Genomic DNA, 14,503 nt, shown 5'->3' on the forward strand with positions numbered 1-14,503 from the left:
GGACTTTGAGAATAATGAAGAGGACTAAGTGATAGAGAAAGATAAATACACAGAGTATACTTTTCTAAATTAATTTTGATTAATCATCTGCTTACAACTTCATGGGAAAATCAGCATTAAAATATCTGTAGACAAAGCTAAGGTCGTTATAATGGAGGATTATATGAAAGTACCCTAAAAGAATACTGTTAGGATCTATAATAAATACATATGTTAATCATAAATAAACAAGATATCACCTATCTCTTTTGTTTTCTTAAAAGAGCAAAACTATGCTATCACCATCAGTTTTACTAAAATCAACAAATCAGAAATCAGTCCAAAGTACAAGAATATTTCAAGATGCTAGCTGGATGAGAACTATGATTCATTTTACATACATAAGGTAAATATGACTTGGTTATTATAAATTCTAACCCAGTGTTAAAGCTCCAGACAAAATTATTCCAAAGACCTAGTTTATCTAGCAGGTCCACATATAAAATTTTCATCTCATAGTTAACACTGAAGTGAGTCAAGACTGTCAGCTATTGATGCTGAGGAAAGATTTTTATTCTTGATTCTTACAAAATATTATGTACCCAAAATGATATGGTATAACATGCAAAGATATGTTTTGAGAACATTTTCCTCAAAGGATAGATACAAAGGTCAAGAGTAAAGCTGGCTGGATAGGAAATGTCAGGCTAGAGCAGACCAATTATCATCTACGTCATCCAGAGGAAAGACACTGAGCTTTACCAGAAAGTTTACTGTAAAAGTTAAAAACTCTATTGTTTAAGGAGACTGACAGAAGTAAAGAACAGGAGGGAATCTCTTCATAACTCTAGCATGAAGAATGGCGGGCTTTTTTTTTTTTCAGTAAAATAATTCAACAGCAGCTGCTGTCCTAAACTGAAAAAAAAAAGCTTAGGCTCTCCACTGCCACATTCTGCAGAGAAAGATATATATGAAGAAATGGTCCATTCGAAAGCCAAACTTACAGTAATACAAGTAGTAGCAGGCATCACATAATGCTGCTGACCATTGATCAAAAATTGCAGATAAATTTCTGTAATTAGAAGGTTGATACTTTTGAACAAATGAATAGTAACTAGAATTAAAATTCATCAAAATGGAACATTAGTTTTGCAAATATATTAACAATACATTACTTTAAACAAATGATGTTTTTAAATAAAACAGTAGTAGTAGTATTATAATATAACAAAATATAATATCCAATCTGATTTATTAATACATTCTGTTCTGGCATCTCTTTTGTACCAATATGACTAATATGTAGCCACTAGAGAATTGCGATGTTGGAAAGGACATCAAGAGATCATCTTATCTGTCACAGCAAATTGCAGACTGCGGATACGCATCCTCATCCAGGGGTGTTCACATCATTAACGTTTTCGTACTGCATTCTTAATAAATTCAGTTGAGGTACAAACCAAAATATACTCCGAATCCTACCTGTGAAACAAAATGCGTGATGAACCAGGACATTAGCCTTACCTGTACTGAGAGTGCAGCTAAGTGAAAGACAATACGGGAAGTACTAAGCCTCTTTTCCTCATTTCAGGCTGTCTAGGAGAAAAATTTCCCCTAACAGTATTTTGAAGTTACACTTACTGAAGTAATCCCTTCAAGGCTGTTTTCCAATCCATATCAAACCCTTTTCCTGCCTTAAACACCACCTAAGCGTTTAACATAGAGCTGACTACATCACTAGAGGAATCCCTTTGGAAAAATCTGACTTGAAGTATATATATCTACACACTATATCTGTGTCTATCTATATGTAGTTCAGTGTATGTTGTATCCCAGCAAGTTTTACTTAGGTACGTTATTCATGTTACAGCATTGCATACACACAATATCCTACACTATATCTTATCTGTATGTTTGATTTTAGGATTTCATCCTAGGTGTCTTTCTAGGAATTAGCTTGCTTTTTGGTTTTGATTTTTGATTTATGGTCCCAAAGGGAGACATAAATGGCTTCCAGAGCTGAGCACGGTCCCAAATAGTTCTGGAGATACTAAGGGACCGCAGATGCCCCTACTTTGTCCTCCTGCAACACCTGTCAGCCAAAAGTGATACACTCTGGTTCAACAAAGGCTTGACAAAAGATAAAAGACAGAAGATAAAGACAGTGTTTTGGACATCAGTGTGGGACATACAGCGAGGTCTGTGACACCAAAGTAATGAAGCTAATGCTTATGCTCGTGGACAGAATAAGAGCCTTCGCAGTAGTATTGTTACCCAGGGAGTGTTACTCCTCACTGTTATTTTAGTAACAACTAACTTCCCCTACTAAAGTTCATGAAATCCTTCTCCAAGTGCATCAGTCCCAGGAGAAAACTTAGTTACCTACCTAGCAGCTGAAGACCAGTACCGGAGTGTCCATTTGGCTGACTGAAGACAAGCTGATGCTGTCAAAGTGATTACTTCTGGATGTCAGTTAGGTGAAAGCTGTGGATGTGACTGTGGACTTCTGCACCCTGCAAAACATTTGTAGGGCTAAGGACATGGACCCACAAAACTGAAGCTAAAATGGTTTATGCTGTCAGAAAATATATACCTGTTAAAACTAGTGCAGGTTTATAAATAGTAGATTGGAGATACATGTGTAAGAAAAATCAGGTTACTTGGGAAAAAATGTTATTAAATATCTCAAGACTGCTAGTACGTATCATGGGGTGATTAGCTTCCTGTTACCAGTTCAAAGTGCACTTTTTGAAATGTAAGCTAAGTGGTTGCAGAAAAAAACAACCTAAAACAAGGAACTTGAAGTTAATGTGCAACAGAGAAAGCAATAAATAAAACTGCAATCAGATTCGGTGGTAATTCTGTTTGCTGGCTGTAGTGTCTCTATCTTTCTTGATACCTCATCTAGCATGTTTTGTATTGGTACAAGCAGAGGGCCAATTGGTACAAGCAGAGGGTCTATTGGCCTCTTTCCATGCCAATTCTGAAAGTGTCCATATCCCAAGATTTCCAAATCCCCTGCAATATGTAAGTACACAGCAAGGAACTGGAGAGGAGTGCACCTGTACAGCACTTGCATGACCACCTATAGATCTGTTACTTGTTGAGATCCACTGTGGAGATACTCCATGACTATACAGTTTGCTTTCAGTCCCCTCCTTTCTGAAGATAAAGCTTTCTAACATTTTATTATTCTCTAGCAACCCTAATACAGTTGTGGATGCTGGGGAGCAGACCACAGAAAGTGGTTAGACTCATTTGTTCTCCCTGAATAGCTTCTCCTGTTGCCATTATCAGAGCTAGATAAGTAGGCTAAATGGGCCCTTGATCTGACCAACTAGGACATCCCTTACATTCTTACCTGCTCTTCCGAATTTCCTTTCATAGCTGCTGAATCCACTTGTCTTCCTCACTCTGTGTTGTCTATGAATCACATCGTCTGTGGTTCTTTCTTGTTTTCCAAACAGCTGGATTGTTCACTTTAGCCTTCTGGATGGTTTAGCGGCCTATTCTTACCTGGAAGTGTCTATCAAAGCAATGAGAAAAAGTGAATTTATCTGGTGTGATATAAAACTGAAAGAAAGCCCACTACTTTATTGTCTTCGTTAACATAAGGTCATAGTTTGTGACTTAGTTTACCTTTGTTTCCCATTTGTGAGAAATGTAGGAAGCGCATAGCCTCAGCATGATAAGAATGTTAGAATCCTTTCTGAAATTACATTTATTTTATCACTGTGGTGTGTGTTATAAGTTGAGAAGAAGGTTGATTCTTAACACGTCCTCTGTTAATGACATCAGACCGGTCTATTTTTCAAGCTTGCCACCAAATTTAAAATGTACTGAATGTTTTAGAAGGTAAGGCAGAAATGGCATTTCAGGCCAGTGATGGGGTTTTCGTCACTGTATGCAAATGAGATTTTTAGAAGCCCAGTGGAGAACAGCACATCCATAAATAGAGAGCCTAGTGAGTTGGAAAAGTGAATCTGTGCAGTTTTCTTCTACCAACTGGACTGACAGAGAAAATTCTTGTTGCCTGAAAAATATACAAGTATCACCTACCAGGGCTGGAAAGTATCAGGAACAATCCTGAGAAAATGCTGAAGTGAGCAGTGAGCGATTTGCAGTAATGCAGTATCGTTCACCATCAAAGCACCCTAACCTTCGCAAATGGACAAGATTACAAGAACCAAATCTGGAGGAATATCATTGATGGCTTCTAATTCATACAGATATAGCAAGTGGTCAGCAACGTTGCAGAAATTTCATGTCTTTCAATGCATTTTTGTAACAGATTGAACAGAGAGCATGCTGATGCATGGAGACTCTTGCATATTAAACAGGCCACAGCCCTGTAATCCATGATTTGTGCCTTTAGCGTAAAAATACAAATGAACAAGAGTACATTGAAAAAGCCCATTTACCAAAGGAGTTAAAAAAAAAAAGTAAACATTCTTAAAATATATCATGCTATAACCACTAAAGTAATGCCATGAAACCAACTGTGTTTATGCATTTACATTTCTGTGTGTGGCATTTTTTGTCATGTATTGCTAAAAAGAGGGCTGAGGAAGAGCTGGAAAGTGACTTCTGGAAATTAACAATCTGTTGTCTGCCCAGAACAGAAGCTAAACATATTAGTGAATAAGGCAGGTAGCCTCCCCAAATCATTTCAAGCTAATAATGAAAAAATTCTTCACAGAAAGAACAAATGTAGAAGGACTGTGAAACAAACATCATGTACTTTCTATTTATGTATGTCCTGCCTTTTCAGACTGCTTTTGGTTTCAGCCTCATGCAGGTGCTTGGTAAACCAGACTTGGTTGGGACAAGTCTGAGCTAAGCAGGACGTTAGCTGGAACATCTTAGCAGGTTGTTCCTGGTTAACCATGGGCTGATCTGAGTTTCCCACAGTCTGCTCCCAGGATCCCCTTTCAAGAGCATCCTCTGTTTCTGAGATCCTCAGCAGGAAAATGGAGTCTAAGGAACCCTGGCTTAATGTTGGAAATTCAGTTCTGTGAAAGGACTATAATAGTCCTGGGAGCCGCATATTGGGAAGTCATCCATGGCTCCACAAAGCAGTCTAAAAAGCGAATGATGGGTTAAACATTGAGCGCAATGATAGAGAGTGCTGTAAAACTTGTAGGGAAAAGAGCAGGGGAAAAAAAAGGGAAAAGTCCGAAGAGTACCTGGAAGATAAAGGGTACAGAGAATACCTCTGAAGGACTTTGTGCTGTATATGTATATAATATTGGCAGATAAAGATGATTCAAAAGTGTGCCCACTCTATATGCATACCTATGCCCATTAGCTGAGCTGTTGAATTTCTCTCAGGTCCATGTCTAGAGATTAAAATATAACTGATACAGATGAGAGGCCATAGACATAAGAGAACATGGGGAAACTTTAGTTAAGCTCTGTGGCTTTGCAGGTCTGAGCTCAGTATTTCTTGTTCTGGCAACTGCACAGTCAGAAAAAACAAAGCTTGTTTAGAGGAAAATGTTAAAACAAGTTGTTGGATAATAGGGAAATTCTATACTTGTACAAGTTGAATGCAGACAAGAAGCCTTACTTTAAAAATGTGCTAAACAGAGTAAAATAAAACCGAGTCTCCTCCCTCAGCTTTAAACTGGACAGCTTAACATGTCCTATAATTTCTTATCAACACTAGACTTAACAAAATTCTCAGTTAACTAATATTAGTCTATATGTGATAATGATGCTATTTGACAAGGCCAAAGGCTTTTTTCTTTCACTTGAACTACACTCAAGAAATTTGTCAGACCTTCAGAATTCACATCAGCTGCTAAATTACTGAGATATTCTCAAATGCAGTTTGTAATTATTTTTCCAGTAAAATTGCACTTTTTTTTTTCAGACACATGCAGACAACAGCTAGCTTCTAGCATGACATAAAAACATTGAATATATCAGGTAGAATGATATGTCGAACCATGCTGGCCTACCTTCCTGATCTGGAAACTGCTGATGATTGCCGCAAAGAAATCAGTACAAAGAAGGGGTCCAATTTTCTAAACTTCTGTCTGTATGTATAACATCAGTAGAATTTCCAAACACATTGTCTTGAGGTCTCAGTTCCCTTTTTCCCTCTAATACACACCTTGTAATTTTTTAGTCAAATGCTTTGACCCAAATGATCAAATTCACCCTCGGCATAACAGGCTGTAAGTCCACTTCTTTCACTGAAGTTATATTACGTATAATACAATTGCATTTCATGGGAATATTTCGCACAGGGAAAGCATAGAGGTTATCCAAACCCTGAAGTTCAGTGAATACTGAAGTTCAGTCATCATACTTTAGTCACGTGCAGCATTTTTTACATGGTAAATAATACAGTAAGAGTCAAAGAAAGTCAGGAAGACAAGAGGATGAAGAGCAGACTGTCACTGAAATTAGAATGATTTATTTAATAACACTGTGAAATAGCATACTTTAGCTTCACCAGCTCCTCAGTGTCAGCTTTCCTAATCTGTACATGGCACTGACAGCTTCTTAACATAACAACGCAATCCATGGGCCAAATTCACCTCCTGCGTAACTCTGCGGAAGTCAATGAAGGTATATCAGAATTAATTTAGTCCTACAATTACTCTCCATTATCTGGAATAATGGCAGGGCTGAAATACCTGACTAATGAAAAAATCCAGATATTACAGGTATTACGGAGCGTGTTTGAAAGTATTGCAGTGACTTGACAGGGAACTAACCGAGCTCCTGCTTAGCCAGCACAGGCCTAGAGCTGGACTTGAAATGACTGCTGCAGAACAGCTCGGGCATCTTTGTACCAGGTGCTCCAACATGCCCTGGGTCAAATATATGTTGCAGAGCTAGTGAGTCCTCCTAGAGCACAGAGAAGCCTAGTGCAAAGAAAATGAAGTACAGGAATCAGGTTCGGTGCAGCTGGATTTATTAGCTCCATTTCAGTGTCAGCCAGATAGGTTCAGGCAGAGTCAGTGCACCTCAATTCTCCCAGCAGCTGGAGGACATTGCTGAGACAAGGAGGCTGGATCTGCACAGAGCTGACTTGGGTCCATAGGGTTTTTTAGCTTAAGCTGTGTACCAAAATGGGCTATATCTGGCACATGCTGTCCACAGATAGCTGAGAGTTAACTGAATGAGATTCAAACTAAATCATGTTTAACAGACAGATTTCTTTTCCTAGGGATTTTCATGAAAACAGCCAAATTCAAAAAGCAAAGACAAAATAAGATGTAAATTTAAATTGTAGATCCCTAATTTACCATGTATACATATTGTATGTGTTTTTTAATTTAGAGGCCAGAGAGGTAGTAATTTCATATGTAACAATAGCAGAACGTACCCCCAAGCATGAATTCAAATGAGACCCACCCCACACAAGCCGAAGGGAGTGCTGTGTTCTCCCAGCCCTCTTTCTTTTGTCTGACATCCAGAACGTTTACCCAAATCCTGGTCACTTCTTGTTGAATCCCCTTTACCCCAATGCTCTGTAACTTTTCCTGTCATCTCACCCGTTTACAGTCAAACAATATTGTTTTATTGACGAATGCAACTTGTTTATGTAGAAAACATTTTTATGTATGTCTTCAATAGCACTTATGAATGCTGTCTGTCTGGTAAATGTTCTCCCTTTTTTGGAAAAAGTGTTTAGGCACAGAAGCAGCTAAAAGCAGTGGTTAGCACATTGGGAGATTACAGCTTTTTGTAGGTATCCTGCAGTTTAGGAACAGCTGCTATATCCTATTTCATCAAACTAGAGGATTACTGGGGACTAATGATGAGGGTGGTGTCATCTCTTTTCAGTTTACATCTGGTTTCATCTCGGCCACTAACTCTCTCTATTACCTTTGGCAGGTTACGTGCTTCTTGCTGTTATTTTCATCTATGTGCAAAATGAGGATGATGATGATAATGTAATAGGTGTTTTGAAGATTAACTCAATAGTACTTAAGGCCCTTTCAGATACTCAAATGAAAACATGGGTGTATAGGAAATCAAAGTATAATTATTATGAAAATGTACATTATTGTTTAGAGTAAAAAGGAATCGAAGACAGGATGATGAGATAATCAGACCACTGGAACTGAAGGATTTTGAGACATGATATTAAATAAGTAAAAAGCAGAACATTTAATTGAGCTTACAGAGGATTTTCCTAGCGAGCAACGTTCATTTCCTTCATAACTTTGTTCATATTGGTGTCTGAGACAAGATATAAGATGTTGCAATATGACTGGAAATAGGAAGTTGTAATAGAATATTTTTAAAGGCCCAACCTTGTAACTATAACCATAAACAATGCCAGTGAATTCATCAACAGCAACAATATTAACAAAGTAAATCCAGATTTAGATCCTTATTGTTTTAATATCATTGATTATATCATTAGATAAAGGTCTATTGGAGACAATATGAGTTTATTATAATTGCAAGGCTTTTCAAGAATTATGTAATCAAAAAGTACCCCAAGATTTACTCTATTGTTGTTTATTAGATCCAAGGTCTAAACTCATCCATGTTGCCATCAAGTCCCTTGGCTGCTCCTAAGCCAATGCTCCTTCTGTAACTAATGTTCTTTTTCAGAGAATATTTGGTACTTCATGAGATGGAGTATCTGCAACTCAATCCAGAAAAGGCTAAAGGGATGACATTTATAAAGCTCAGGTTGCCACAAATCAGATTTAACTATAACTGTACTACGAATGATGTAAAGTCAGACATAAATGAGATATAACACTAAGAGAGTGGAAGTTATATTATCCTACATTTCATTTATTGAACTTTCTTTAATTTATCTGCTTGTTTGGATTACACAGTATCATGAACGCTCCAGCAGCAACTCTCTAGTTGGGATTTCTATTTATAGCATACTCTCTCTTCATTGGATGCCCCTCCACATTATTTTCAATGAGGCAATAATTAGACCCTTAAAGCAGAATTAAGATCTCTTTAATAACTGGATTTAAATACAAAATTTACCCAGTATTCTTTCAGAAGATGATCATTTTTATAATTCTTTGGGACTGTGAAAGAGGATACATTTCTAAATGTTTTTCTTTTACATATTCCCCTGTTTTTCTTTTATTTTTATGTATTTAGGGGCTAAACAGCCACCATCTCCACAAATTTGAGATTTCACACATACACACATTTAGCCATAAGGCAATTTTGAACTTTCAAAATTAAGCATACAGTTATTCCCTGTAGGATAGAGGATTTCTTTTGCATTCTAAATAAATTCTGTCATGATTAGCCAGGGGAACTGCTTAGCTCTATGTGATACTTAACTGAATTAGACTAAAATTTTAAAGAAAAAAAGCCCAAGAAATACTCAAGAACCTTAATCCGAAGTATATTTGCTAGTGCAGCCCTACATGCAGGTTTCAGTATTGTAGTTGATGCTCTTAGAAATATCTGGAGTCACATAGGTTTCCTAGACATTACAGACCAATGTTTCTTCATCAGCATCTGTTATCTGACATTAACTCAAACACCAGTTTGAGTTAAACTATGCAGTAATTTTCACTGTGTAAGGCGTGCAGACTACACTAACTGTTCGCTAATCATCAAAACCCAGTCCTACAACCTATACACATGCTGTGGTCAAAGCTACAGCTCAAGGTTGCTCAAGATGGGGGGATGTGATATGTCAGCTGTGGGTGGTGGGAAAGACGTCGCAGATGTTGAGAAAGGAAACCGATGAGTGTATGTGGGTTTGCATGACATAGCTGCATATTTCTTTGTTTTGACTGTTTGGGTTGTTTTTTCAGTGTGGAAACTTTACTTCAAAATTACCTTTTTAGTGTGTGAGAAATCAGACAGATAGCAATTTTGAGAATGTCTTGAGGGAGCAAGGTGATTTGAGTGATGAGACTCATAAGCCTTGTAATTACAGTAATTATGAGGCCATACCTCTACAGGTAAGAACTCATAAGCGAAAACATCGGCATGACCATTTAAGAAGCTCAGTAATTCATTCCAGGGCATGTGGTTACAGTGCAACACTTAACATAAACTTCATGACTGTATTGGCACCTGGTCTTACCTCTGAAGCGTGTCTCCATCTTATAGACACCTACCCCTTTGTGCTTTATTATTTGTGCACGGTCTTTTTAAGACGGGTTTATAGAATCTATAGCAGCTGGTTATAGGTAGTCAAATCCTACTGCATGGTTTAGGCATCATTTTCCCTGGCGCTTCATAAAGAAACAGCCTGAAACACTGGAATGTTCGGACTCAGGCAGATTTTATTCAGCGAAATGCATGCTGGAAGAAGAGTCTACTCTTTCAAGGGAACTTTTCTGTCCTTTGACCTGGTGCATACCTGTACTGTACTCGAGCCCTGACCTGCTGGCTAGCGGGATGGATGAGCAAGGAAAGTTAGGTAGTATGAGCAAATGCCTCCTTCCTAGTCATTTAGTGCTCTCTTTCCTGATTTATTTACTCGGCACCTCAGTGCCAGGTATGTCCTCTATGACAGTGAATTGTAATGTCACAAACCATTGGTATTGGGAAAAGGTGATTAGAAAGAAGAAAGCTTCTCGTTAAGTAGACGTGCCAAGACACAGAATATAAAAAAGCACAGGGTCGTTAGATGGGATATTATTAATATTCTTCAAAGTTTGTATCCATGAGTTATAACAATAAATGGCAGTCGTAAAATGATGGTATCACATGGAAACTGCAGATGATCCTTCTGATTGCAGCAGTATATAATATTTCTTGAAGGTGTGTGCAGGACAAGTTCATACAAATCTGAGCTTTTTCAGTGTTTATTTAGTTACGTTTTGCTCTGTTGAGTTTTATCCTCAATGGGGAATACCTGCATGGTTCATTGTTTATATTTATGATGCTAACAAACATTTTATCATACAATGATTTTTCATCTATTTCATTGTTACTATTTTGTTACCGGAAGCAAAGCCTTCTGATCATACAAAGTTACTACTGCATATTAAAACCACTTCTAATCTCCATCATCAGCCTCAGCTACACCTGAAATTTCATATTTAAAAAGTTATCATTAAGGAGTCAGAAAAATTATTTGGAATCCAATTAAAATATACATTTTTTTTAATACATTGGGCATAAGCCCAACAGCAAGAGAGGCTGTGATAAGGCATCGGGGAAAACTTTTGCATCATGAAAACAGTCAAGGTTTTGCATTCTCCAGTCTTGGAGGTTTTGAAGACCTCACTGGAAAAAGCTCTGAGCAACCTGGTCTGATCTCATAGCTGGTCCTGCTTTGAGCAGGAGGTTGGACTAAAGACCTTCCACAGCCTTTCCAGTCTGAATCATCAGATAAGCCTGCTACTTATTTTGGATATCGGAAATAGCTAGCAACAATGTAGGTATGTCAGGTCTGAGAGCATGTATGCCTTACAGTTCTGAACAACTACCAGAATAGTGGGACATCTTAAGGCTTCTGTCACAAGTAGAGCTCAGCTTTTCTGCACAGTTATATATTATGCAGTTAAGACATACTTCCTCAAAAAAGGCCCAGTTTTCAATCATATATGAAATCAATGCATCTGTCTTACCAAAACCGGCCGTATAACCACAAAACCAGCCTCATAATCTTTGCATTATCCGTATCTTCGTATTTGTGCTGATCTTGCATTAAGATATTCTCATTATAAAGTCACAAAAGCTACTTTCCAAATAAGGCAAGATTTGGGGGTTTTAATATAAACATATTTGTAAGCATTTTCTCCCCTTTGTCTTTTAGCTTCTGTAAAATAAAACAATTCTCCCTAAAATTTCGAATCCTTTATTACATCCAGAGATGCTTTTAAAAGAGATCTAGGTAAAATATATAAAATAAGAACCTGAATTACACTGTTTTGCAAACACTCTTAAAAAATTCTTTTTTTTTTTTTTTTTTGGGGGGGGGGGGGGGCGCTCCTCAACATTTCTCTGGAATCTTTGCTTCAATTTTTCTTGTGCTGGTCTCATTAAGGAGAAGTGCCCTTTAGTATTTTAGGAAGATTGCTGAGGGATTAAAATATATATACACATTTATTTCTTAGTATACTTTTATGTTTATTATTTCTTCAGTTTTATAAAAGGGGGATTTTTCCAGGACTTTAAGTGACCCTCCCACAAGCAAAGTGGCCCTCTAAAGAGCAACATTTAAATTAGCAGTATTATCAGCATTTATACAAATTGTACACAAAAGAACTATGTTAAAAGAGTATCATTACATTTGCAAAGTCAAATACTCGGAAGTTGTAAAACACGGAATTAAGCTTAATTTATCTCCCTTATGCATAGGCATTCTGATATAGTAATTAGTGACTGAATTGTACACTATTTGTTCACCTTTTTAGTGCACAGAATAGATGATGGGCCCTTAATGAGCAGCTATACATTTTCCATGTTTTCCCTCGTTCTCTAATACGCTGTTGCAGGCATTATTTACTGTGCTGTATTTAAACTCAGTTTGGAAGACAGAATTATGAATTGGTTTCTGGAGCCACTCATAAGAAAAGCAAGGAGCTTCATCAGAGGAGTCTTCTCAGTACCCTGTGAGATGGGGCAGTACTCCTTATGACAGTATGCTGTTTTACAGAAGAGAACTGAGGTGCCCAGAGGGAAACCAGAAGTATTTGTTAATTTGGGATGCCCAGGACTTCGTTTTTGTCAGAGAACTGCAACCATGAGCCCTCAGAACTTCCACAAATTGATCCCAGAGTCTCAAGTCAGGAACCTAGAAAAAGAGGAGGACGTATTTAATGACCACCTGTGAAAAAAATGGTTAAAGGACTTGCTTTGTGTTACATATGAATTTTGTGGCAGGGACAGAATCCAATTTTCCAGAATAGCATTCAGCTGTTTTAATCATGAAAACATCCTTTCTGTTTTAGCAGTTTCCTGACTCACCAACCAAATACTTTCTAACTCCTGGACCAAACGAGTTAGAGGTCCTACAGAAAAGGCCCTCCTTTCTTACATCCCCTGATTCATCTATAAGCAGATCCACATGGCACTCAGGTGGGAGGACTGCCTATGAAAAACACCATGTGCTGATGTATCTTTTATATATAAGACAGTGTATACGTGTCTAAATTGGATGTGGACACCTGGCCTGGAAAACTTCATCCAGAAGATCAGCAAAATTACTACCAACTGAATACACTTGCTTTAACGGGAAATGTTAGTCTCAGTAACAGGAAGGTACTATCAAACCCACTCACAAAAAACTTTTAATAATGTAAATATTGATGAAATAAACGGCCAAGTACTCCCTTCAGGATTATCAGAATATATGAACGAAATCTATGGGAATGGTCCTGGAGGAGGGGGAAATACAGCAGGGACAGAATATATCAGAATACAAAGCTCAGGGAGCAGAGACTTGAAGGCACAGACCAGGGATAGGATAGCAGGGGCACGCAGCAGAGTTAGTGCTCACAGATTATGAATTTTGTAATCACAGGAAGGCATGGGCTTGAAACCTTCTCCAAGGAAACAAAGACAAAGACTTCAGGTAAAAATTAGAGATAACCATCCTTTGACTCTGGATTGCAGCAACTCCTTGACAGTTCAAGTGCCAGAGCTTTACGATAAGACAAGGAGAAGAGCATTGGTAGGACCTGGGCTGGTGGGTAACCTGAGCCCCTGACTTGGAGGGAGCAATCCAGCTGTCGCCCTCAGAGAACATCTCCATGCCATCCGACGATTCGGTTGCACATTCTGCCCAGCTGAGCTCCAGCCCAGGAACTCTTCTGAAGCTATTTTGTCATCTCTGACCTCTCTGCATCACTCACAGAGCGTCTCTGCTTGGCTGTCTGAGGAACGTGTCCTATAGCTCCCACTTGCATGAAGACTTCAGTAGGTGAAAATCAGGAATTGCTGTTCTGATGCTTGCTCTAACATCACTCTTCCACAAACCTGTTAACAGAAGTTGGGACTAGCTGAGTGTGGGTGGCTTCTGGGATCCTTGGGAATCCCTCTCTTGTTGCTGTCCTCCTGAATGTGCAAGAAACAACTTCCTAATATCACATCAAGAGGATTTTTCCTTCTAGGAAAAGCTGCAGCAGTTCTAACTATTCACCTTTTAAAAAATCTTAAAGGAACTGATTTACTTGTTTTTCTCTTCCATAAAAACAGTAAATAGCCCCAACATTCTCTTTCTCCAAATTCCTCACATGCCCTGTCTTAAAAAAAAAAAACAGCAGCATAAGCTTTGCTTTGGTTTTGCTTCTTTCTCCTCAACTTTCAGAAATAAGTCTGTGATTACTGCCCCCCACTCAGCTCATTTTTTGCCAGGGAAGAAATACAGCTTTCACTGTATAACTGAGTAATCTGCTTTCTTGCACACTGGCTATGTAATCTTTCATCCACATATTATTCCCACACATTTTACACCATGTATGCAAGATCTATGCAAGTATTTTTAGAATACTTGCATAGATCTATGCAAGTCTGATGATGATATAGCCATTTATACTCTGCAGCCAAAAATGCTAATATCTAGAGATGCCAGTATAACAATAGCAGTAGCCGTCCCCGCCCCACCCCC

The 14,503-nt window shown here is 38.1% G+C and overlaps 1 long non-coding RNA gene across 1 annotated transcript; it reads right to left on the reverse strand.

Annotated features, from left to right (window-relative positions):
- Window positions 1-1,136: 1,136 nt before the first annotated feature.
- LOC138064715 (uncharacterized) lies at window positions 1,137-2,688 on the reverse strand. Its single transcript, XR_011137958.1, has 3 exons — window positions 2,573-2,688; window positions 2,362-2,492; window positions 1,137-1,457 (listed from the first exon to the last, which is right to left on the reverse strand). It is a non-coding gene; the product is annotated as an uncharacterized lncRNA (long non-coding RNA).
- Window positions 2,689-14,503: the final 11,815 nt, after the last annotated feature.

Source organism: Struthio camelus, chromosome Z, assembly GCF_040807025.1.
Source record: "Struthio camelus isolate bStrCam1 chromosome Z, bStrCam1.hap1, whole genome shotgun sequence".
Lineage (NCBI taxonomy): Eukaryota > Metazoa > Chordata > Aves > Struthioniformes > Struthionidae > Struthio > Struthio camelus.